The sequence below is a fragment of the Marmota marmota genome, unplaced genomic scaffold (genome assembly GCF_001458135.2).
Source record: "Marmota marmota marmota unplaced genomic scaffold, marMar, whole genome shotgun sequence".
In the NCBI taxonomy this organism is placed as follows: domain Eukaryota; kingdom Metazoa; phylum Chordata; class Mammalia; order Rodentia; family Sciuridae; genus Marmota; species Marmota marmota.
In genome coordinates this window covers 8,996,040-9,022,232 of record NW_025999913.1, presented here as the reverse complement: position 1 = coordinate 9,022,232, position 26,193 = coordinate 8,996,040, and the positions used below count along the sequence as shown (strand labels likewise).

General features: G+C 42.0%; 1 protein-coding gene across 5 annotated transcripts in view; it reads right to left on the bottom strand.

Annotated features, from left to right (window-relative positions):
- Phactr1 (phosphatase and actin regulator 1) overlaps nt 1–26,193 on the bottom strand; it is a 500,641-nt gene that overhangs the window by 427,712 nt on the left and 46,736 nt on the right. The window lies entirely within an intron of this gene.

Below are 26,193 nucleotides of genomic sequence, written 5' to 3'. Positions count from 1 at the left end.
AGCCCCCCCCCCCCCCCCCCAGAGTGATCTCTATGGAACAGATCTGGTCATATAATTCTCCTAGTTAAAAACGGAAAGTCCCCTTTGGTGACGTGGTCAACAGGGCCTCTGTCATCTGGCCCCTGGCCTCTACCTCCGCTCCTCTCCCCTCCAGTGCCTGTTCTCTTGCACACCCAGCCTCTCTGCAGTCCACGGGTCTGTGCAGTATGGTACCCCAGGGCCCGTGTGGACTGAGATGAGTCCTGAGTGGGAAAAACACACGGGGTTTTCCAGGGGAAAAGGAGACCAAGTGCCTCTTAAATTTTTATGCTGATGACACATTTGAAAGATCCTAGTTTAGATATGTGTATGGCGGAGTCAAACACAGTATCAAAATGAATTTCAGCTGCTCCTTTTTGCTTTCTAAAGTGTGACTTCAAGAAAACTGAAAGCTGGGTCTATTTCTATGGGATAGGGCCTCTCTGTGCCCAGCACTTGCAGCCTTGCAATCTGTTTGGATGATTCCCTGGGTTTAAAATGACCCTTCATATGCTGTCTGCATGCAAATCCCTTCCACGGGCACATCCTTCCAGGACAAAGGAGGGTTGCCTCCACACTCCACTGTGTGGTTATCAAGTGGTATCACAGTCATCGGTTAAGTTTGGTCTCTTGCTAGATGGATTGATCTATAAGTTAAAGGAGAAGGCCTTCACATTTGAAGGTCTACTATGTGTGAAGTGGGCTAGGCATTTTACAAAATGTCATGTTCCATCTGTTTTCATGAGTAGGCCAAGTGGGTTGAGGCTCAGAGAGGCCAACTTATTTTTCCAAGATCACCCAGCTGCTAAATGACTGAACTAGGATTTGAGCCCAAGTCTCTGACATTAAACCGTACCCTTTCCACCTTATTTCTTTTTATAGTTTGATAATTAAGCCTGGTGCCTAGCATTTTGTTGGTTCATGATAAATGGCTCTTTGGGTTAAATTTATTTCTAGTTCACATGGGTCTCTACTTTATGCTCACTCAAATTACTAACTGCCATATGGTAGTTTTGGAGGAGGTTTTGGGAATGTGATAATGACTAATTGGAAATTTCAATTACTTATCAAAGAAATTGGAAGCATAGGCAGATCTCAGAGAGTCTGATTTTCTCCTCTCCTTTGGAAAATAGCGTTAATGGCTGAGACACCCCTGAGTGTGGGAAAGCATAAATCTTGGGTTCCCTACCACTAAGTTAACTTTTAAAAGTCTCTCTTCCTTTCTGAGTTTTGGTTTCTTCAATATAATCAGAGTTTGGTGCATTAGGTATCTTCCAGCCAGAAGATGCACAAATATTTTGTTTTCTCAGTCTTTTATTTTGCCTTTCAAATCCTGAAGCATAAAGAGACGTCATTTATTAAATTTTCCTTTGGTTCACTTGACACACAAAAAGTGTACAGAAAAAGATACAAGGGCAGAAATCCTGCAAAACCCTGTTTCCCAAATAGCTTTCTTCAAAGAACACCAATGAGGGAAAAAAATAACATAACGACTCTGAATGAAGGAAACATGATATAAAACATGATATAAAAATCTTGCAGTTGCAAGATTTTATAACCCAATAAACTCAAGGATCAGACCTCGTGGGAATGGTTGCCAATTTTCACATAAGGAAACACTTGCCATATGTTCAATTTTGATTCTGAAACATTCATGAAATACAGTCTTAGTAATCTCCTATCTGCGTACTTGAGAAACGCAGCAGCAAAAACTGAAAAAAAAAAAAAATTAGTGTGAAGGCTACCTGGTCATTATCCTTTCATTTTTCTTTTTCCACATGGGGTGGGGATTGATGATGACCTTAGGGGGAAGAATACATCTGTGAAGATAAAATTAAAATGACAAGTCTCCAACCAACTTGTCTGAGAGCAAGCAGATTCCAAAATCTAAGCAATGTCTTTAAGAGAAACATGCTCTAAATAGCAAGCACGTAGGTGTAGTCAAGATGGAAACACTTCAGAATTCCTTTGATGAGTGCTCCTTAAAAAAAGGCTTTATTTAAAGCACCGGCATTGAGGGAATATAAACCTTCAAGAATCCCCAGCTCTTTTTAACATCACGAAACCCTGACTTCCATTTTTATGGGATTGAAGATGCCTCCGAGTCCGAAAGAATCCCAAGCCAAATTATATTTTCAGGATTCTGAACAAAAATTGGGAAATCATGACCACAACAAACTGGTTTGTTTTTCTAAGACACGAACAACAATGAAATTTTCACAGCCATGGATGACCTAGGACGCAGGCATACTTAGGATGCTTGAAGCATTGTGAATTTCTGGGTAATGAAAACTATTCTGTTTAATTTTTCTTTCTCAGGACCGTGTCAGGACTCCTCATTTTCTTAATTCTACCCACAATCTATCAATTCCATTGATATCTAAGCAACTATAGATGCGAACATATACACACACATACACACACACCTATGTGTACTTTCATATATGTACATCAGTGCATGCATGTCTATTAATGCCTCCTTTGGGGCTTGGCTTAAGTGTTGCATATCAGAGAGGTCTTCCTGGATCACCCTTTATTAAATAGTCTCCACCTACCTGCATCCATTATTTTCTCTCCCTCTTGCTCTATTTTAGCCCATGGTGCTTACCTCACCTGTGCATTATGAAACATATTATGTATTCACTGTCTGCTTTGTCTGCTGTGAGGTACACTCCCACTGAACAAGGAGGGATTTTTTTTTTCCTGCCTTGTTCATTAATACACCTAGAAGAGAATCTGGACAGAGGGGTGGTCAGCAGACACTCCTTAAAAGGACAGATCTTTAGCAGCTGCTTGTTTTTGGGTGGGGAGAGCTGGACTGGTCATCTACTCAGACGATGTCATGGTTTTCTTTAGTCTTCCGAATAAAGGTTGTGACTCTGGTGCATTATCCTCTCCCATGTAGCAGCGGGTCTCAGAGTGGAGAAGGCTTCAAGAGCAGCCTGCCCGTGCACTCTGCCCTGCCACCTCCTCCCTCTGACCCCTGCGCTAAGGTTACTGGGTGTGCACCTGGTTTTGCTGAAAGCCTGGTTTCTTCACTGCCACTTCAAGACACCATGCTCAGACATCACTGTGCCACTCTGCCCAGGTCACTTTATTTGTTTTTTTAAACTATTTCTTATACCTTTATTTTATTTATTCTTATGTGGTGCTGAGGATCGAACCAAGCGCCTAAGGCACGTGCTAGGCAAGCACTCTACCGCTGAGCCACAAGCCAGCCCAAGGTCCCTTTATTTGTAGAACGAGATCAGTGGTGATATGCTGGGGTCTTATATCAGGATATTCGAGTTGCTCTAGTTCCTTAAATATATTCCTTCTTTCCATGGAGTGAACAGGAGCAAGTATCTCAGGGACCTTCTGAGAGGGCTGCAACTGAGCATCTTAGGTAAAGGCTGGAGGCCGAGGTTGTCGAGGTCCTCTTCAATACAACAGCTACACTTCCTCTGGAAGGTTCCACCTATTCCCCTTCTCCCTCTGCATACAGGGCAGTCATTTGCCTTTCTGTGTTCCCAAAGCGCTGTGTGTATTACACTGTACAGAATTGCTTACATCTCTGTTTGTCTCTATCCCAAAACCCCTCTGCAGCCCAGTGCAAGACACAGATAGTGTTCAATAAACGTGTGTTGAATGACTGTTGAATAAGATGTCTGTTGTGTTTGTCTGGTCATCATTTAGTTCATTTAGTCTCCCTTCTTTTGATAACAGCCCACTGATATTAAAGGGAGGGCTTGATCTTTTCCTACTTGATCTAGCTTTAATAGAACTGTCAATCAAGTTGTTTCACTCTCTCCTGGTCGAGGTGACCCAGCTAGACCAATCAGAGCTCTCAAGTTTGAAATTGCAAACTTGAACTCATAAACTCATGATTTAGCCTGATGATAGACCCCTGAGGAGATGGATTCCTATTTTTTTCTAAAACCTAGTTCTTCATTTACCTCTAGGTTTTTTTGATCCATCCCATGTACTTCCATTAATACCGTGTTTTTCATAAGTAATCCATAGTTGGTCTCTGTTCACTCCTTCTGGAAATACTTACTGGGCACACACTCAAAAGTCTTTATCACCATATAAAACAGACAACTGATCTTGGTCTTACGGGCCCATATTTTATCAGAGAGACACATGTTGAGAAATAGAAAATTAAGGGTGCTGGGCGCTAGGGTGGTGCCTCTGTAAACAGGGTGGGCAGAGGAGGCCTGATCAAGGTGACATTCAAGTAAGAACTTGAGGGAAGAGGGAGTGAGTCAGGAGATCCCTGTGGTCAAGCACTCCAGGCACAGGGAGCAGTCGGTGACGAGGCTGAAAGTCACAGCGTCCCAGATGTGTTTGAAAGAGGAGCTCATTGTGATGACATGGGAGTGAGCGCATGGGACAATTCTAGGAAAAGCCATCAGAGAGACCATTAGAATCCCAGATTATGAATGGCCTTGTAGGTCATTGTCAGGATTTGGGCTTTTACTCCCCAGTGAACCTGGGAACTGGTAAAGGGGTTTACTCAGAGGACTCATATGACCTGCCTTTCGTATAAGAAGGACCTTCTGGTTTCTGTTTGACAACAGATTTCTAATGGGAAAACATAGAAACGGCGACTTATTCAGAGGCTGTTGAATAAATCAGGTGAACCGTGATGGTGTGAACCAGGGTGGTGGCAACGGAAGTGGCAAGATGTGGTCAGACATACTTAAGGAATAGCCCAACAGGACCTCCAGATGTCAGCGGTGAGGACCAGCAGGAATTACTATACAGCTTTAGCCTAAGCAACCAGAAGGATGGAGCGGCCACCAACGGGGTGGGCGAGGCTGAGGATAGAGGAAGTGCTGGTGGGAAGACGAGGAGCACAGTTTTGGATGTAAGTTGGGCATTTAAGTCAAAAAGTCAGATATGTGAGTACAAGGTCTGGAACAGGGATCTGGACTAAAGTATAAATTGGGAGTTCTCTCTGCATAGATGATGCTTAAAATCATGAAAACAGAGATCACCAAGGGAGTTGGTGTGGATAGAGGAGAGGAGAGGGCAAAGGGCCCAGCCCTGAGATACCCCAGTATTAAATGATCAGAGTCAGAACAAGGGCTATGAAAGAGACTAGGGATAAGTAATAGATGGCTCTGGGGGAAACCAAGAGAAGAGACTCTCCTGGAAGCCAGACACGGGAGGAAAGTCCACCAGTGTGGTGGTGGGACATGTCTATGGGGCCAAGTTTGCTGACAGACCAACTAACATGAGGGTTGGCAACTGACCTTCAAAGTCAACTGCAGGGATGCCATTCGTGGCCTCAGACAGCATGAAGGCAAGCGGGGTAAAGACTCAAGCAAGGCGACTCAAGAAGTGAGAAGAGAGAAACCAGAAACTACAAGCTCTAACAAAGAACCTAGAGGAGGTGGTTGGAATCTTAGAACAGACTCAGGTGGCGAAATGCCAGACAGGTGCTCATTCTCCTCGCATGATTTCCTCCTTTCTCTTCCAAGCTTTCTTCTCCAGTTCCTATCTTCCTTTCAGAGTCCAACTCATATTATTCCTCTTGTCTCTGCATATTTGCTTTTGCATTTTTCCCTCCAGGCCTGCAGTTCAGCACTTAATCAAATTGTGTCTCTCATTATTTCTCTACTCTTCTCTTGTGTGTCTTATCTCCCCCCAAAATTATGAGCTCTCTTGGAGGAGGCAGAAACCGTGTTTTAGATTTCTTTTCTATTCTTACAAGTGACTTCCAGGATATTAAGCATACAATGGGCAGCCGGTGAGGCCTTGGCCACTGTCAGATTAATTCATATTGTCAGCTAGTGTAACTAATTTCTCACTTTATTAATATTTTGAAAGGTAAGAATAATAACAACTATTATGAAATTCACATTGGGATCTTAGGCCATCTAAAAGTCAGAAGAGTGTACTAAGGGGAAATAAAGCTTCAAAGAAAATTAGAGACCAATATACTCTTGATGAACTGATTCTCATTTATTGTGTTTCCTTCCTCTCCAGCACCCATGCCATCCTCATTAACGACAGGTGACTTTGCATATTGTTGCTAAGTCATTCAAAAGCCCTGGAAATTACTCTGATAAGGTGATATTCCCCTCTTGTTGGGGGCCTCTAGATTTTCATTTCTGCAGAGTCAAGCCCTTATCTGCTAAATATGCAAACTGGAAATATCACCACTAGTTATATGATTATATGGGTTGATGTCCCAGGGAGCTCGGGAGGGAGCACTGGATTTTGGGGGGCTCTGCTTCCTTTGCTTTGCTTGCCTGAGCCTACCGTTGGTGGGGTCACATTCCCCCTGAGTCCCAGACTCAGGCCAGGTGGAGGTTGTTGTCATGGTCTTTGCAGTCAGCCCCCTTTGTCCACTTAGACACTGATTCTAGCCTAGGGGGGTCACACTGGGGAGAACGTCACTGTTGGTAAGGGCCCTGGGACCCCATAAAGACCCTAGCCTCAGCCTGCCAGAATCTTCCCAGGAGCAGGGCTGTGATTTAACTTTTGACTCAACCTGACCCAGCAATTGATTCTAAGCAGCCTCTGTCCACCTGTTAGGGGAGCCAAGCTATAAACCAGAGCCATGACCTTTTCTCCATGACCTTCCCAACCTTTGTATAAAGGAAAGTTGGAAGAAACTCCCAGAACATATCTCCAACTGTTCCTTGGATCTGTGTTCTGGGAAGCCATTGCTCAGGACACGTGGGGATTGCTCCAGTCTTGGTCTCGAATAGACAGAAGCCCTTCCCCTCCGCATCTACAGGGATGCATCCCAAGACCTCCAGCAGATGCCTGAGATGATGAACGGACTGAACCCCACACAGATGCTTCTTGACTTCCAGTGGGGTCCCATCCCCACAGATTCGTTGTAAGTTTAAAGTGCATTTAACACACCTAGCCCACCCATGGTTACGTATATTTTTACACCATTGTAAAGATGAAAAATCCAAAGTCAACTCATTGTTAGGCAAATGACTGTGTGTATAGCCTCTACATGCATACCTATGACAAAATTTAGTTTATATTTTAGGTACAGGATACGATTAGTAACAGCTAATAATAAAATAGAACAATTATAACAAATTACTGTAATAAAAATAGTCTAAAACATATGAATTGCTTTTTCTGGAATTTTCCATTTACTATATTTGGATCATGATTGACCAAGCCTAACTAACTGTAATCACAAAGTGCAAAGCTACAGATAAGGGGGGATACCTGTCTGCAACTTGTGGCACTATAGACCCTTCTGCCTTGGGCATTCAAGTCAAGGCAAGATTTTGGTGTCTTTTTCAAAGGAAGTAACTTGTCTATGAAGAAAGTTTAAGGGGGTAGCCTTAAAGTAAGTATTCATAATTCTCATGCTTTATGCCTGCTTTTAATCTCACACCTACTTAATCCTAACCAATAAAAAATAACAGTGATAATGATACCTTGTATCTAAAAAAGGGAACTCTTATCGGTAGAATCTAAGGTCAGCATCAACCCACTCAACCTCATGTTCTGTTCCTGCCACAATCTCATCAGCTGTAAAGGGGGGAATGATGTCTAAATCCCCTTCTCTTCTAATACTCTGCAAGAAGTGTCCATTCAAATCATTGCTTTTGCTCAGAATGCTCCTGACTTGCAATTGCCTCGTTAATTTAAACATTTCTCTTTGTAGTACAAGAAGCCCTTAGCTTGCAATGGTTCGACTTAATGATCCTTTGACTCCATTGTGGTGCAAAGCCCATGAACATCTATTAGAAATGCTATTTCAAATTTTGCATTTGGATCTATCCCAGGCTATTGGTATGTGGTCCTGTCCTCTCTGGTGATGCTGGGCCCCCACTAAGCCTGGCGATCACCAGGGGAGACCACCACATAATACAGCACCACCAAGCAAGATTGTTCCACGGGTTAGGGGTGTAAAAGCAGGCTTAATGCAAGATTTTTAACTTATGATGGGTTTATCAGGACCAACCTCATCATAAGCTGATAAGCATCTGTGTCTCGCTCATGTCTCAACAGTTTATATCTTAGCTTCTCTGAATTTATATTAAACTTACAAACTTGCTACCATCAGTGATTTAGCTGGGGAGTCACACACGTGTAGTTTCACGGGTAGAATATTTTCATGCCTGTGGTTCATGGTTGTTACTGGGGCTCGGCCAAGTGGTTCTAACTTAGAAGAAACCATCAGAATCACCCTCCTACCGAGATGGAAGATGTGGGCACTGGGGAGAGTGGCCCTTGTGCTCCCGAAGCAGCTGTCATTTCAAACTCAACTCAAAACAGCAATTTCCAGATGTCCAGCTTCTCAGACACTTAAGCACTTCACATGGCACAGGAGAGGAGTCTGGCAGCTATTATTTATCCTCTAAGAACCTGAACCTCTGCACAGAAACTCAAAAGTCACTTTTCAAGAAGGAGGAGTTCAGATTTTTCCTTCTACTTTTTCTTCCTTGGGGACTGACTTCTGAATCTGGGGAAGACACTACAGCCTGGACTGTTTCAATCCACGTAGTTGACGCTTTGAAATGGTGGCTGACAAATATCAGAATTTGGACTAGGAATTATCTTCCTATCCAAAAGAGTCACCTTAGGAAGCTATAAATTATATAAATTAATAATTATGCTGGACACACACACACACACACACACACACACGAAGCAGCAACGCTCCTGGTTTTGTTTCCCATCAGTTTATGAGTAGCGTAAGAACCCCAGCATGGGGAAGTTACGTCAGGTTCATTCCACTGTCTTTCCTATTCCCATTCCCCTCCCTTCCCGCCATTCACCTTTGTCTAATCCATTGAACTCTATGCTTCTCCTCCCAAATCTGACATGACTTTCCTACGTACACAGATAAACACACTCCAGTCAATCTCTACATCATGTATGTCCACAGACTGGGATCTTAATCCAAATAAGCTACACTCCATGCTTGCATAAATATGTCCAAATAGATTCTACTGTCCTGTATAACTAGAAAGAACAAAACAAGAAGGACAAGAGACCAGCGTGGGGAAGATGTGGGCTGGGAGTGGTGTGTGGAAGAAGGGAGGTTGGACATGATCGATAGGTGCTACGTGCATTCTGAAATAATGACTCTCAACAATGTTAATTTGTACAATCAAAATGTATTAACTAAGAAAAAGAAAAACCCAGCCATGTTTCTTTTCATCTATATGTTGTATTATAATAAGGCACAACAGGCCCTGTAGACGATGATCTCAGAGGCCCCTCTTTCCCAGGGATGGAGCCCCTCCAGTCGCCATGTTAATATATTTGAGCATCAGCAGGCAGAGGGAGCAAGGGCTATAAGCCATGACTTGTGGCACTGAGGCTCAAAAGACTATGTACACTGTCAGGAACACAGCACAGTGCTGGACCTTGACAGGCTCTTCATCAAGAAAGAATTCCCTTTAGGAATGGCAGACCAATGTCAGCAATGGGGTGAGTCCAACTGTGAAAACACACCACTACCAGACGTTAAGTATACACCTAATAAATACTTTTGAATGAATGAATAAATTAAAAAAGACTTGAATCACTAATAAAATGTAATACAAATAATATAATGTTATGTGTAATATATGTAGGTATTATATATGTCTAGAAATAATAGTATGTAATATTAGTTTAGTATACTATGTATAGTATATATGTACACTATACTATATATTATATGTATATATACTATATAGTATATATGTAGTATATATTATACTACATACTTTATATAATATTACATATTATACAATATTACATATAATATATTAACATAATATATTAGTATAGAATACTATATTAGCATATTATAAATAATAATATAGCATATGTAGTGTATGTGATATAGCATATGTAATAATAGCATGTATAATGTATGTAATGTAATACAAATAAATAAATAAAACTATTCTGGCAAAGAAAACCCAGTTTGTTCTCAACAACATGTGTTAGAGGGTGCCTGGTTCCTGGGAGCCAGGCCTGCTCTAAGAACCTATTCTGTAAACATCCAGTTCCTAACACACTTCTTAGTTTTGTTTTGCAGAGAGACTTGACACAACACATTGCAAAAATACCTTTGTTTCAACACAAAAGAAGAAACCTGAATCTGTACTCCCCTCTATTCGGCAGCCAGGCTGGCCTGTCTGTAGCACCAAATTAACCCTTGAATTACTTCAATATCTTGCTATAAGACATCAGGGCAGAAGATAGAACTCTTGTCTCTAGTTTCCTTCCTGAGCAAGATGGAAAATACACTTCCCATTCTTCTGCGTCAATCTCATACATACCTTCCTACTTTTTCCTTACATAACAGCTCTGCTGTAGATGGGAATGGAGCCAGAGGGTGGTAGATACAGCCACCTCTCTATGTGATAACAGTTCAAGCAGTTGTAGATAGTGAGGGTCTGTATGTATGTGTCAGTTAAATGAATTGTTATTTTGTTATAGGTATGTCCTACATTTCTTCTTAGAGTATCAACTCCCAGGAGCAGCTTAATTTTTCTTTTCTCTTTCTCTCTTTTATACATGTGTGTGTGTGCAGACCTATGTATGTATATTGATATATATCTGTATGTGTATATACATATACATGTGTATCATCATGCATATGTGTGTGAATATATTTATATATCATCATGCATAAGCATGTGAGCAGGTGTGTATATATCATCATGTATATGTATGTGTATGATTTATGGCACTGCCTTCTATAAAGACTATCAACAAATACAAAACTAATTGATCTTGTGTTTATCTTCCTTTCCTCTGAATTTCTAGAGCGATTATCTATCCTACTGCTATGATTTCACTATTTTATTTATTTAACATGATATAGTAGAAAAGGTAGATTGGAATTCAGATCATCTGAATTTGAATCCTATATCCTGTCACTTGGGCTCATCATATCAGCCAAATATTCCTTCATTTCATCCTTTCTGAAAAGGAGACAATAATTTTTACGATCCCTTGGTAACAGGAATACATGTAAAGCATTGAACAGCCAACAAATGTTAAGTTGTTGTGATTCTTATTATTGCTTTTCTCCACAACTTGACCGAAAGCTCCTTGAGGCTGAAAGATGCTAGCCTGGAACCCATTCTCGATGTGCCCACGAAAGCCTGGCGCACAGGAAGGCACTCTGTATACACACCACTGAAAAAGCCCAGTGGCTTGGACTGTAGCTAATTAAGTTTAAGGACAAGTTAAACAGTCATCTCACTGTCCTAAGAACATATTCCCTGTGCCTTAGTCACCTAATATCACACCTCAGCTGTCATTGGGGTCCACATGTTACCCAAAAGGAGCAAAAACATATGTCCATAATAAGCCACTTAATAATTATGTATTATCAAATACAATTCCTGTACTTACAGCCAATGCTAATCCCAGGTGGGCTTTTAAAAATGTGAACCCATTTGACCCATCACAGATTCAGCATATTCCTAGTCACCTGCCAGGATGCACAAGGACCACAAGAAAAGAAGCAAAGCACTTGCTGCAGGCCCACCCCCCCCCTCTGCAGCGAATGTAGAGACACCACCATGTGACCACTTGTGACTCAAGCCAGGGTTCTGACATTCAATCAGTGTCTCACCAGTAATGCAACCACGGCCGGCCACCCTTGATTTCCTTCATTGGCTCAGATATTCACCTAAGTCAGGTGAACTGGAAGCAATGACTTCGTCTGGCCTAAGTCACGGCCACACTAAATACGGGGCCAGAGTTCCCAAGGAAGATTCCTAGCTGAGCACTGTAAATATCTGGCTCCAGAAATGATCCAGGTCGAGAACAAATCCTTCATCTCTTTTCCCTTCTCAATCTCCCAGCTGAGTTTCCAGCTGAATGTATATTTTATTAAAAAAAAATAGGTACTAATGCATGGAGCTGAAGAATATCATGCTAAATGAAATAAGCCAATCCCGAAACACCAAAGGCTGGATGTTTTCTCTAATATGAGGATGCTAATTCACAATAAAGTGTGGGGTGGGGCACTAGAGAAGAGTGTTACCTTAGATTAGGTAGAGGGAAGTTAGGGAGGGGCGGGATGTGGGGATAGGAAAGATAGTTGAACCAAACAGACATTATTACTTTATGTATAAATGTGACTGCATGACCAATGGGATTCTACAACATGCACTCAGAAAAATGAGAAATTACATCCCACCTAAGTATGATATATCAAAGTGCATAAATGCATTCTATTGTCATGTATAACTAATTACAATGAATTTTTAAAAAATTTTAAAATAGTCACTCAAATAATTACCATGTGGACTGAATAATTCTTCTTTTTTGAGATTTACATGGCCCCTCATTTCCTATCACTTAAGGTCCCACCCAGAAGCCTTATTTTCGATATCTCTGTTACTCTGCCTGATTAATAGTAGTCCTGTTTTAAAATTCTGCTGCTGGCCTCTGTCTAGATCCTTCTAGCATCCCTAAAGGGTGAGCCTGCCTCCTTTTAGTTCCTGTTACTTGTCATTACTACTTTTCTCCTAATGACTCCATGTACCCTCACAATCCAAGCTCATGAAAGGTTAAATACTTGATTTAAAGATTCCTGTGAAACAATTCGTGCTTTTTGTCAATATTTTTGTGGAATACCTTAGCCACATCCTCAGTCTTACAAATCTGTATTTAAACATTACAGCATTAGAAACCCAAGACGACCATGTCTGGCCCCCGAGAAGCCCCGCCTCCTCACAGTCTGGCATGATACAGGAAGTGTCAATCATGGTACTTGCCCACCCAGTGCACCCTCTTGGAGTGTTGTCCCACCCATGGGTCCTGCTAAGAAAAGCAACCCCAGCCATGACCTTGTTTAGAAGCGTGTATTCTGGGCCATGTTCAAACCTCCAGGACTAATGATTGGACTCGGAAGGGGACCCTTAGGGTGCCCAGAAACCTATGAGATGACAGTTCAACAGATGCTTGGCCCCAGGAAAGTTGACGTTAATTTGTTAAGACAGTTGCCTTCTTTTACTTGGGATTTTGAAAGGACAATTTTGAAATAAACAGTTATTAGTGAGAGAAGAATATGAAGTGACCACTCTACCCATCTCCCTCCAGGAGGAAGTAGGGGTGGCCAGCAGAGGAGCCCCGGAGGAAAGGCTCAGGAGCACCCTGCTGCAGAAGGGGCAGGGTGACGGGTAACAGGACCAGGCCCTGGGCATCTGCCACGGGGGCTTGGGGACAGGGACCTTGGACACCGTGCAGTACCTGCTCTCTGGGGCCTTGCTTTTCATGGATTAAGAGACCAAACTGAATGTTGTTCCTTCCAAATGAGAAACCTAGCTAACAGTGGACATACCTTGTTGGTGTTGTTCTTTTTAGATATAGATGACAGCAGAGTGTAGTTTGACATATCATATGTACATGGAGTATAACTTCCTACCCTTGTGGTAGTACATGATGTGGAGTCTCACTGGTCGTGTATTCATATATGAACACAGGAAAGTCATGTCCCATTCATTCTACTGTCTTTCCTATTCCCATCCCCTCTTTTCCCTTCATTCCCCTTTGTCTAATCCAATGAACTTCTATTGTCTCCCCCTACCCCAACTTATTGTATATTAGCATCCACATATCTGAGAAAACATTTGGCCTTTGGTTTTTGGAGACTGGCTTATTTCACATAGCATGGTATTCTCCAGATTCATCCATTTACTGGCAAATGTCTTAATTTCATTCTTCTTTATGACTGAGTAATATTTGATTGTGTGTATATATCACATTTTCTTTATCCATTCATCTGTTGAAGGGCACCTAGACAGGCTCCGTAGTTTAGCTATTGTGAATTGAGCTACTATAAACATTGATGTGGCTGCATCACTAAAGTATGCTGATTTTAAGTCCATTGGGAACAGTGGATTTCTTAATGAAAATGTTCTTTCAAACAGGAAAACCATATAACATTTATAGGCCTGCTTGGAAAATAGCCTGTCAAGCGTTTGAAGACACTGATTCCAAATGGCTTTGTCACAAGACGCTCACGTATGGGATGTATATTAGTCCGTTTTTCTGTTGCTATAACAAATACCAGAGGCTACATAATTTATAAGGAGAAGAGGTTTATTTCACCTACAGTTTGAAAGGCTGAAAGTCCAAGATCAGGCCGTCCCATCTGCTTGACTTCTGATGACAGACAACGAGGTACATCACAACATGGAGAGGAAAAGAAAAGGGAGCTAACCAGATACTGAGGGGCCAAGCACGTAGGGCGGCCTCATGTCATAACAACCTGCTCTTGTGAGTCCAACTCACTCTACAAGACCAGGTTTGTACAAGACCAGCTTGAATCCCTTCAGCTGCAGCCCCCCCAACTCCTAATTGCATTCCACCAGGTCCCCCTCTTACATGTTCCACCACCTCATCACTGCCACACTGGAGACCAAACTATCAGCACCCAGACCTCTGGGGACACACTCAAACCACATCCAAGTCATGGCAGGATGGAAGGAAAACTTGGTAACTGGAGACACTTGTGGACCATACCCCTGACAGTAGGCACACAAGAGCTCTGGGTTCTCTAAAGTTACCATAGAACAGGGGCTCTCTGTGAACCCAGAATCATCCCAGATCCAGGACACGGGAGAAGACCTGGGGGGATCCTCAGCACACGGAGCCTATTTGAAGAACTCATTCATTTCCACCCTCAAGATCCCCTGTCCCAGAGCAGACAGTGATGTGGAACAAGCCATCCCTGCATTGGGAAGAATTCCAGCTCCGCACAAGGAACCGCCACCAGCAGCCTGAGTGCCCCACTGTGCAAAGGGTCCTCAGCACTCTTCCTGTAATTACAGGGGGGAGAGCAGAAATCTCTCTCTCCCCTCAGTCTTGGCCCCAGTTCCTCTGTCCTCCAAGACCATCCATCACAAAAAAGAGACAAGGAGGAAGCATGGGGTAGGTTTGTGGTCCAGGATTCCCGAGATTATCCATTCAAGGGTTACACATGTGTTTAGAGTTTGGGGATCACTTTCTGAAGCTGTGCTTAGGTTCCTTTTTCAGCTGACCCCCAGGCGGCTTGAATGAAGGCACTCAAATCCCAGGCGGGCTGCTCAGGAAGCACCTGACTTGCTGGTGCAGAGGAGTCATTTCGCATGCCTGAGAGAGGGATATTAGGGCTGAAGACAAGGCTGAGACTCCTTAGGTAAGACTGCTCCGAGTGCTCTATTGCTTTTGCAGGAGTCTGGCAAAAGATTTACTGCTTGATAAATGACCATAATCCACTAAGTAAAATTGCCTATGAATAATTCTGCTGGGTATGGGGCTTAGAGGAGAGAGGATTTACTATTTAAGCTCACAATCGCATAACAGCAATTATCTGTTTCTGTATGTCAGGACCTGGTCCTCATGTATGAAGTTGCCTCTGCAGAATGCTTGGTATGCACACACAAGAAATGAAATGGCTTCTCTGTCTCTCTGTCACTCTCTCTCTCTCTCTCTCTCTCTCTCTCTCTCTCTCTCTCACACACACACACACACACACACACACACACGAATGCTTCCACAGCTTCATCTTCCAGGTGCGTTTTATTAGTCACATACCTGTCAAAGGTTTACAAATTTCAACAACAATAACGATTCCACTAAAATACAGCCAGGTTGCAGAGACCCTGAATTTTCCTAACGTCCTGGTTTTAACCTGCAGGCTTCGTTCAGCATTTCCTGCCACAGCTTCTTGATAAATCGGTCTCTTTCCCTCTGGGCTCCAGTGACGTGTGAACACTGGTGGACTTTATCAAGGACTCGCACATTTAGAAATAACCTGTATGTAGCGATATTTAAGTTAGCAGCATTACATAATTCTCCATGATGTATTTCTATTTGAGATACTTTCTATAAATGAAAGAACTTTATTCAAATTAAGCTATAATAAGAATACATATGCATATATATGTATATGTGTCTGCACTGCTGCTGAGGCACACAGCCACAGCAGGTAGGAAAAGCATTTCTTTCTAGTCCCTATCACATAAGGACATGGCCTTTTCAATAATACAAACTAACCAAGAAAGGGTCAGAGGACTTGGAGTTTGACCATTTGATGAATCATATCACATGAAAGAAAATGGGAAGAATGCAAAGAAATTAGGGGAAATAAGTGGAAAAGAAACTCATGGGTCGAAGGTGTCTTTTATTTAATAAGAGGCCACCAAGAATAGTAACCCCAGGGAAACTGCAAGGAGCATCTCCCAATGCAACTGCTTTAATTAAGTGGAGTAAATATGACACCACACAGAGGTTTAACTTAGCTAATGAATCAATTTGAGAGACTGATTTTCTTTCCTTAAAAAAAAAATGAAATGAAGAAGAGGAAATTTGCTTTGTTCACTTTTTAATATACTGGCTCTGCCATGTACAGTTGTGCAGGTTGTCATAGCAGCGGGGCACTGAGCCAAGGGGCAAATAGGGCTTAGGTCCCATCTGGACCCAGTGGCTCAACCATGAGCCCTGGCTACAGGCCACATCTGCTGAGAGGGAGGCTCTTTTCTAATTCGCACAAAGACACAATATGGATCATTAGGGGCCCTGCAATATACTATGTAACAAAATCAAACTGTACATCCAAATGTTTGATGATAAATCCCAAGAATAACTGAAGGCTTTACTCTCATATATATATATAGTCACGCTGAAATCAAAAGCACTGTTGCCATAGCAGGCCACACTCTACTTGCAGTTTGAGTGGTAATTTAATCTTGTCCAAATGACATGTTTTGCCACATTAAGTTAGTTTTGTTAACCTGATTTTAATTGCCTCTGTAGCTTGCATTTGATTGTTAATTTGTTTTGATTTTTATGGTTGTCCAAAGGGCTCTGAGAGCAAGGGGGTTTTCACCTGGTTTACATATGGACACATTTAATATGTTTGTTCTGTTGCATACACACATAACAAAAATAATCCAAGTAGATTCCAGGGGTCTAATTGTGTATGTGTGTGTGTGTGTGTGTGTACTTTTAGGGGCAGGTATTGGGGATTGAACCCAGGGGTGCTTTACCACTAACTTACAAAGCACATCCCCAGACCTATTTATTTATTTATTTGCTTATTTATAGTTAGGATTTCACTGAGTTGCTTAGGGCCTCACTAAGTTGCTGAGGCTGGCCTTAAACTTGTGATCTTCCTGCCTTAGGCTTTTGAGTTAGTTAATTTTATATAAATCATATATTTTATATATTATTTTAATATATATTTAAAAATTATATATTTATAAAATATATAAGAAATATGTAATATATATTTTTAGTAATATAATATTATATAATTTTATAATACATCTATGTATAACTTTTCGCCTTTTTTTTTTTTTTGGCAGTGCTAGAGATCAGACCCATGGCCTTGAGTACACTGAGCATGTGCTGTACCACGGAGCTGTAGCAGCCTTGTTTATCTTTAAAAAGGATCCACACATGACTCAGTCTTGAGAATTCCCCCAGAGCCCTCACACCACACCCACACCCTGTGAACTGAGATGGCAGAATTATTATGAAAAGTCATCCCCTCCCTGTGCGTACACCAGTCTTAGCTGAGGGCTCAACCTCGTCTTCCTATTACTCTTCAAATGCCTGGAAATACTGTGTTGAATACTGGAGAAAATGTTCAGTGTTCCTCGATTCTTGGCTATTTCCACCAGTGAATGGATTTTAAGTAGAAATGCCATGTGCGTGCCCTGCATGTCCTTATGGGGACACCCGAAAGTGTCTCACCTTAAAAATAAGTGTTTTTACTCAACTAGGAAGGGGGACGACTGATCTGGGAGCTTCCTATGGCCACTGTCACCCTGACTCTGGGAAAGTGTGGGTCCAAGCTTCTTATTTTCTGTGTATTAAAGATGGCATTTAATAATAGGCTACATCATGTAAGATCCCTAACTAGTCTTCTTTTAAAATGATCCAAGAATTTGTTTCAATGTTCTTCTACCATTAGCCATCTCATTTCCTCAATCTGTGAATGAGCAGGATGAAAAAGTAAATATTAGTTCTGTAACTAGTACTTGTTCTTAAGTTAGGGATGGTGGAGTATGAATGATTGATTAAAAATAAAAACAAACTTTAAAATAACACACTCATTTTGTTTGAATAACTCTTAATAGGTGGGTGGGATTTAACTTGAATATGTAGAACTGCAAATGTTAATGTGGAACAGCATGTTTTAGATAGATAGATAGATAGATAGATAGATAGATGGATCCAACTTGGAAGTCTGAGGCAGGAGGTTCACAGCTTTGAGGCCAGCCTCAGCAACTTAGTGAGGCCCTAAGCAACTTAGTGAAATCCTACCTATAAATAAGCAAATAAATAAATAAATAAATAAATAGGTCTGGGATGTATTTTTTTAGGTTAGTGGTAAAGCACCCCTAGTTTCAGTCCCTAATACCTGCCGCTAAAAGTACTCACACACACACACACACACACACACAATTAGACCTCTGGAATTGTCTGATTCTAACCGACAGGAGGCACTTCTGATTTGTCCCTGGGAATGGAGTCTACCTCTGCCCAGTGACAATGGCTGTGTGGTATTTTGCAAAGCCAAGTGGAAATCTTTGTGGAATGGTGACTTGCTTATTGCCAGAAACGGTAGTGTGAGCTGTGGGTGTCATTTAGTACCTACTTTATTCTGATCCTAACTTTACAGAATCAGCTTTTCCAGTAGAAGTAAAGAGATTGTTTTCTTATTCTGGACAAACTTAAATTTGTAAATGGTAATGAGAAGTGTGTTAAGACAACAGAGGAAATTCTCACTTTTTCTTCATTCTTTAAGTAAACAAGGAAAAGAAAAATAAGGCCAGTGTTGGCTGCAGAATCAAGACTTTCCATGTTGATGGGAATGTGTATAATTTTTAAAAATTCAATTACATGCAATTTAAAAAAATCTCATTGATAGCCAAAAGATACAGAAAAACATGTTTGGTTAAAATATTGCTTCTGCATGACAAAGAGAACAGATCTTCAGAGAGTATTTTTTTTTTTAAGTTTAAAATATCACCTGAGTGTGCCAGCTAATGTAACTCTTAAAACTGTAAGATCTATCAGAACAGAAAACATGATTATGTTGCTGATCATCATCTTTCTATCTTCAGGCACAATGTCTGGCAGAGAATAAGCACTTAACAAGTGATTGTTGAATCAGGTAATTATTTTTAGCTAATTGGTCTTAACAGTTTTTACGTATATAATTAACAAATGGTTTCCTGCCTGTGAAATCTATGGAGATGGTTCATAATATCTTCGATCAGATATGGAGGTTTGTGGACCTGAAAGTACAGTTTGTTCTAGTCAGAACTATTGGCAGGAGGGAATCTTGGACTCTCCGATCCTCAAATACCAAGCTTCTAAAAAATTTACCCAAGTTAGAGGAAAAGAAAACCACCTGTTCCTAGATCTCCATATGTACAAGCTATTTCGTTCCATTTTGCATCTCACATGAATTTGCATATTTTCTCCACCACAATGGAATTTAAAAAAAAACATGATATTAAATTTTGTCACTTGGCAATCAAAAATAAATAAAATATCCCAGGATGAGCCTTTATCATCTTAAAACAAATTTAGAATGGGAGCGGAACTATGTCATCACATTAGGCCCATGATTAACGAGTTCAGTGAATGGAAACAGATTCGTGTTCTCAGATTGTATTTACTACATGACTAGTTAACTGTGTGGCAACAGATGGCAAGATCCAACTTTCTCCAAATAATTAAAAAAAAAAAACAGCAGAGATATTTATTTTAACCATTTTTCCATGGGATGTGTTATTTTGTTAGGGGCGTTTTTTGAGAGTATAACATTTATTATTATAGGGTTATAATAATACGAACTTCTTTATTTGAAATGTTTAATGAAGTGTGATAAGGAGTATGTGTCCCTGGGTTTTATGGCTTAGAGTTGAAGTGTCCTCCAAAAGCTCATGTGTGAGACAATGCAGGAATGTTCAGAGCTGAAATGTTTCCATTAGAAGAGCCTTGACCTAATTGGTGGATTAATCCACTGATAGGGATTAAGTGGGTGGTAACTGTAGGCAGGTAGGGTGTAGCTGGAGGTGGGTCACTGGAGGCGCTGTTTGGGGGTGAATATTTTGTGTCTGGTGAGTGGAGCTCTCTCTCTGTTTCCTGCATTCCATGTCCTGAGTTGCTTTCCTCTGCCTCACCCATCCGCCATGATGTCCTCCCTCACCTCCACCTTAGAACTCTGGAGTTGGCTGACCACGGATGGAACCTCTGAAATCATGAGCCAAAATAAACGTCCTCTTCTAAGCTATTCTTGTCAGACATTTTGGTCACAGTGACAAAAACATAACTGAAACACTGGGTCATTGATTAATGTGTGAAGAACATTAAGGGAGACTAGGTTAGTCTTGGGAAGAGCAGACAGGGAGGCACCGAGCACCATTCCTGCTCATCCTTCCTTCTCACAGGCTCCTCTGGCCAGAAGGCCCTGAGAAGCACCTGCTGCACACTCCTCCTCTGCATTCCACATGTGGGAAGTCATCTTGCAAAGACAATAGAAAGTCCTGGTCCCTCAGCTCTGCACATGCTGCAGAAGTGACTTGGAAACTGTTTAGGGACACATTACTGTCATGCACCAGTTAATGGCAGGGACTGGTTTTGAGAAGTACTTTGTTAGGTGATTTTGTTATGGTGCAAACATCCGAGAGTACAAAGCCGAGAAGGTCTATCCTACCTACCAATGCTATATGGTAGAGCCTACTGCTGCTGAGACCAGGGTGAACAAAACAGTCTGCGATTAAATCAAGCATAAGGAAAGATGCTGCAATCAGGAGTCATGGTCAGTGTGAGACCCAGGAGGCTGCTGCCTGCATGCGCAGCACATTGTTTTACAGTAAAATTTTCTTATAAGAAAAGAAGATCATTCTAATGATTAAAACCATTTATCATCATTATCAAGTATTATGCACGGTCCATACCTACATGTGCTCTACTTTTATAAATGACTGGCAGCCCAGAGGGTCTGTTACTCCTGTATTACTACAGACATTTGAGCAGTGCTACATACTATGAGGCTGTGATGGCTACAATGTCACTAGGCAAGGGGAATTTTTCAGCTTCAACAATCTTATGGGACCACCATCTCCTATATGGTTTGTCATTGGCCAAGGTGTCATTATGGGGAGCACGACTTTCATTGGAAATGGCTTTGCCTCTTAGGAACTAAAGTGGATCAGACACCAAGAACCCCATCTCTGCTAATAACCTCCAGTGAAAGCAGACTACAGTACTAGGTCTGTAGTACAGTGTTTGCAGGTGTCGTATGGATTGAAACATTCCGTAGATATTTCAAGGCTCAAAAATAACTGGCATGAATATATTCAAATGTATCCAGGTTATGGTTTATATATATTTCCTCTGAAGCATCAGGGAAGTGCAATATAGGCCTCTGGTTCTCCAGGAGTTTATGATGCAGGTGGGAACATAAGATGTGAGAGCACTTTGCAAACTGTGGGGGCCTAGGTAACCATCATCCATGAATATGATGTAGTAAGATAGTTAATAACATCAAAAATAGATGTCAGGGTGCCATAAAGAGTATTTCCAATACAAAAATACATTTCTGCCTCAGTTGGGTCAAACACCATTGCCTCATATTTTAAACTGTGTTCAATCTTGGACCTTTCATTTAAGACCTTTCTTTTTACCCCCCGCCCCTGGCCTTTCTCTTGTCTTGCACTTCCAGCCGCACACTGTAGATTATAGCATGAAAGACCTAAGCACAAATTCTTAGAGGCAATTGTTTCTTTGTGTGCATTTAGATTACATTTTTCTGGGCAGTAACTTTAATGATCTAATCAATTAACCAATCACTACAAAGGGTCCATCCAAGCCTACAGTTAACAATGACATAAAAGGGAAAAATGGGCTCACAAAACAAAGAGATTTCTATTTCTGACTCTTAGGATGGGGAATATTGGATATTTTTGTTTAAGTTTGATATTGTTAAGCCTTATATAAGGAGCAGATATTCTGGAAAAATGAAATATCCATGGGGTTTTAAAGATTTTTTTTTTAAAAAAATGACAAGCTGACACCTGAAGGAAATATTCACAGCTCAGAGATTATGAGATTTGTGAAATCTGAGGTTTTATATTAGAATGGAGAAAGGACTTTAACTGACAGCTTCCTGGTTCTGTTGCCCATGGTTCTGGGGGTTAGTTTGAAATGTGGTGTTTTTCAAGTACCTGGTCTAAAGCAAAATGACAAAATGAGTAAAATTGCACTTTCTATCTCTTTGGGAAGGTGATAAATTGTTTTAAGTCTCAAAAACATACAAGTGAATGAGGTGAGGAGAGATGGTACAAATTTTAGCAGAGTTGCAAGTTAACTGGGGGAAAACATAGCCAATTGTCACGTTGCTCTTAAGAGACTGAGCTGATACAGAGTAGAACGTCCACAGGATCACTCACCACATGTGAAATTTCAGTTGCTGCACCCTTTAAGAAACCTCCGCATGAAATGGAGTTTTAGCTGAAATAACCGGTCTTTTCCTAAGTGGAGATTGAAAGTTTTTCTTTGCAGTGCTGGGTACAGACAAGGCAAGTGGTCTACCACTGAGCTACGCCCCCCAGCCCTGAAGACCTTTCACTTCAGAAAAATGTGAACAGAAACCACTGCATATAATTGACAATTTCCAAACTCCTGGTAAAGAGATGTCTGCTGTGCGTTTAATCAGTTCACCAAAGTTTATCTTATTCTTTTCACTATTTTACAGGGCATATTTTTCTTATGTAAAGGTCTCACTATTTTCACACATCCGTATTGAATTTTTATATATAAATGTCTGGAGATCCCACTGGATTTGGTGAACATTAACATTAAACAAGGGAATTGAAGACGGAATCCATTTGCTATGATCTGCAATCATTCCTAACACTTTTTTCTGAGTTTAAATAACACATCCTAGGGCAAACAGAAATTTTAAACATGGACTATTGCATTTTGTTTGTCATGCTTTACCTGATATGAATTCACATGGAGCTTTCAATTTAAGAGCAATGGCAAGGGTGGTGCTTTTGATCAATAAATCATTGTCTGGGAAGAGTTGATTTCATGCTGAAGCCCAATTAGTTTATTTGCTTGGTGTTTGAGAATGATAAAACCCACCCCAAGTACCATTTACCACTGCCCCAAAGGAAAAAACAAAACAAAACCCAACCAAAGGATAACATGTGGTCCAAACACTGTGGTAGAAAAGATGTGACTTTACAGATGAACGTCAGAGAAAGGCCACTATGCAGAAGTGGGCATAAAATGTCTTGTAGCACTTGAAAATAAATCTCAATAAAAGAAAATCCCCAGGGAAAGAGGCTAATTGTCCATTGAAGCCCCATAGTATTTTATAGATCCACCACTGCTAGCTAACTTAAGAAAATCCCTTTTCTCTCCTTAAGAAATGTGCCCGTGCACATATTTGTAAATGCAACAGACATTTGGAACTGGCATGCGTACAATTAACGTTGTTTGAATAATTCCATGACAAAAATGAACATGTGGACACGCACGTCCTGTTGGCTTCTGGAATGTGCCCAGTTCTGTAGGGAGCAGGGCCTCTTCTTCGGGGAGCATGTGAACTAAGCAGGGAAATCAGATTAGCCACACATCTGTGCAAAACCTCCCTGATACGTGTCCCACTCTAGTTAGGGAATGTGGGACTGGACACCTTGAAAGCCAGTGTCTTTGAGTTATATTTTGGTGTTGGGGCGGGAACTCAGGGTCTCCTGCATGCTAGGCAAGTCTCTGCCACTGAGCTACAGCCCAAGCCCTGAGAAACCAAATCGCCTCCGTTTTCTCACCTCCATTCATTCTTCTACTTGCTGCGACTGAGCTTCTACCGCTTGACTAAAAGAATCCATGATAAAGTCACTGTTTTCTCTCTGACAAATAAAAGCAACGTGGTTTAGTCCTCCTGGCCTGTCTGCTGTTCGGCCCTGCTGGCCCTTCCTGCTCCCTGGATGGCCCCGTCCCCCTTGCCTGGCTCTTCTCACCTCAGCTGCCACTTGGCTCCACCTCTCCGCAGCCCTCTGCCGTGGATGCTCCTTTAGGAGTCCCTTACCAATCCTCCTCCATCTCTCCCCATGGTCTCCCCACACTAGGCTTCCTGACATTGTCCCGACACGGCAAATATAGACAAGAATGGTATTTTAAGGTACAGTAGGGTAAAATGATAGGCCCAATGATACCTGGGGGCAGCTGGGCTGGGAACCTAAGCTGGCCTTGTTGGGCCATTCTGAGGTGGTAAAGGGATCCAAGCATCTGCACAACACAATCCACTGATGATACTGAACAAGAATCCTTGACCAGGAGATATTGCCCATGCAGGATTTCAGTAAATATGAAGGATTTCCCCAAGTTCCAAAACTCAATGGATCCTTCCCTAGAATGCCACCTTCCAAGTCCACCTGCCAGGGTATGAGCTCAGTCATTTGTCTGGTGAATATCTGTCTCATCCTCTGTTCCCTGAACAGAGAACCCTCCACCTACCCTGTTGGCCAAGGTAGAAAATGGCAGGTCATCCCTCCCTCTCCCTCATCCCTCATAGTCAGTTGATGATGAGGTCCTGGCCATTCTACTTCTTAAAGAGCCTAACATAAAGCAGTTTCCTGCCTCTGCTATTACTTGCCTCTTCAGACCTTTATCCTGTCCTGTCAAATGCTAAAGATGAAGCTGTATTTCCCTGCCTCTCTGGTAAGACTGTTATCCTTCATCTTCCTCATTCTGCCACCATGAGCTTCTTGAAACCGACACCCACAAGTCCCTGCCTTGTCCTGTATAATTTTCTCTCATCTGTTTTATTTTCCTGCTCCTACGATATGCTTGGGTCCTACCAGTTTTCTTGCTCTTTGTTTTGTTTGCCTTCACACCTACAAACACACACACACACACACACACACAAAATCTGGCATCCCTGGCGGGCACCTCTCATTCCTGAAGCTCTACCTTAGCACCACCTTCACCCAAAGCCACACTAGATCCTGAAACTCTTCTGGTGGCCCGCCATCGCGTTCTTCCCTCCAAGTACAAAGGACTTCAAGAACTGGGGTACTCTATCATATTCCCCTTCCACAGCATCCTCCTCACCCTCTGTGCACCCCAAGGGAGAGGTATCTTTGTATCTCCATGGCCACTCCGGTGCTCTGAAGATCACATGCAGATATTTCTAAAGAAGCACATATAAAACCTGATGAACCAGGGGACCTAAATGCCAGATGCATTTTTGTGCCCAGTTTCTTCTAATGACAATGCCCTCAGTTCATGAAACCCTTCCCCCGGGTCCCTCCAAACATGATGTATCCTAGGGAAATATGCTACCCATCCTTGGAGAATCAGACCAAGTGTCCTCCTTTTTCCAGTTCCCAGTGCTCCCAGGCAGGGCTGGTCCCTTCATTCTGTGTGCACTGGTGCTTTATCAGTACCTCGACTATGTTACCATCTACTTGTAATCCCTCTGCCCAACCAGGATCAGGTCCTAAAGATGAGGGGGCATGCTCATCTACCTTTGTTTCCCCAATATCTAGCTCATGGTGTGGGCACAGGAGATGCTAAATAGATGTGTGTTGTGAAATAAATGGATTCACACCTGGTTCCAATGTTACCACTCCGGGATAACTGTGCAGGCACTTTAGGAGTCCCCACGATGTGAGGATACAGCAAGCAGGCTCTCCAAATGGAAGGGCAAAAGGACCTGGAGTCTTTACTGACTCATCCCCGGCTTCCCACGCCTTTTGACATTTCAAACTGCATCATCATCCCAAGCAGTTAGATTTATATGTGACTAAACACTGGCATATCACATCTTTTACCTGCCTACCGAGTTAAATACTTTACCCCATAAGTTGAATTGCCTAAGAAGGACTTGAAGCTGCCTCATCACAGCCTGAACTATGCGTGGGACAGGTTACTTCAGCCAAGGTTCGACCCAGGGAGCTAAAGAGGTTGTGCTCTGAGCTTCTGAGCAGACCTGTGTCAAAGGGGGACCAAAGTGAAAACATGGACTCACGGAGGGATCTTGTGGCTGAGCCAGCTGGCTCTGCTCACCCGAGTCTGTCTGCAGTTCTTTTCTCAGCAGGCGCAGAGCCTCTGCAGCTTATTAGCATCCTGGGCTGACTGGGCCAGCCCTCTCTTCTCATAACACCCGCGAACATTCCAGAGTGCTTGCTGTGTACCCCAAACCAAGCTGAGAACTTTATACACGCTGCC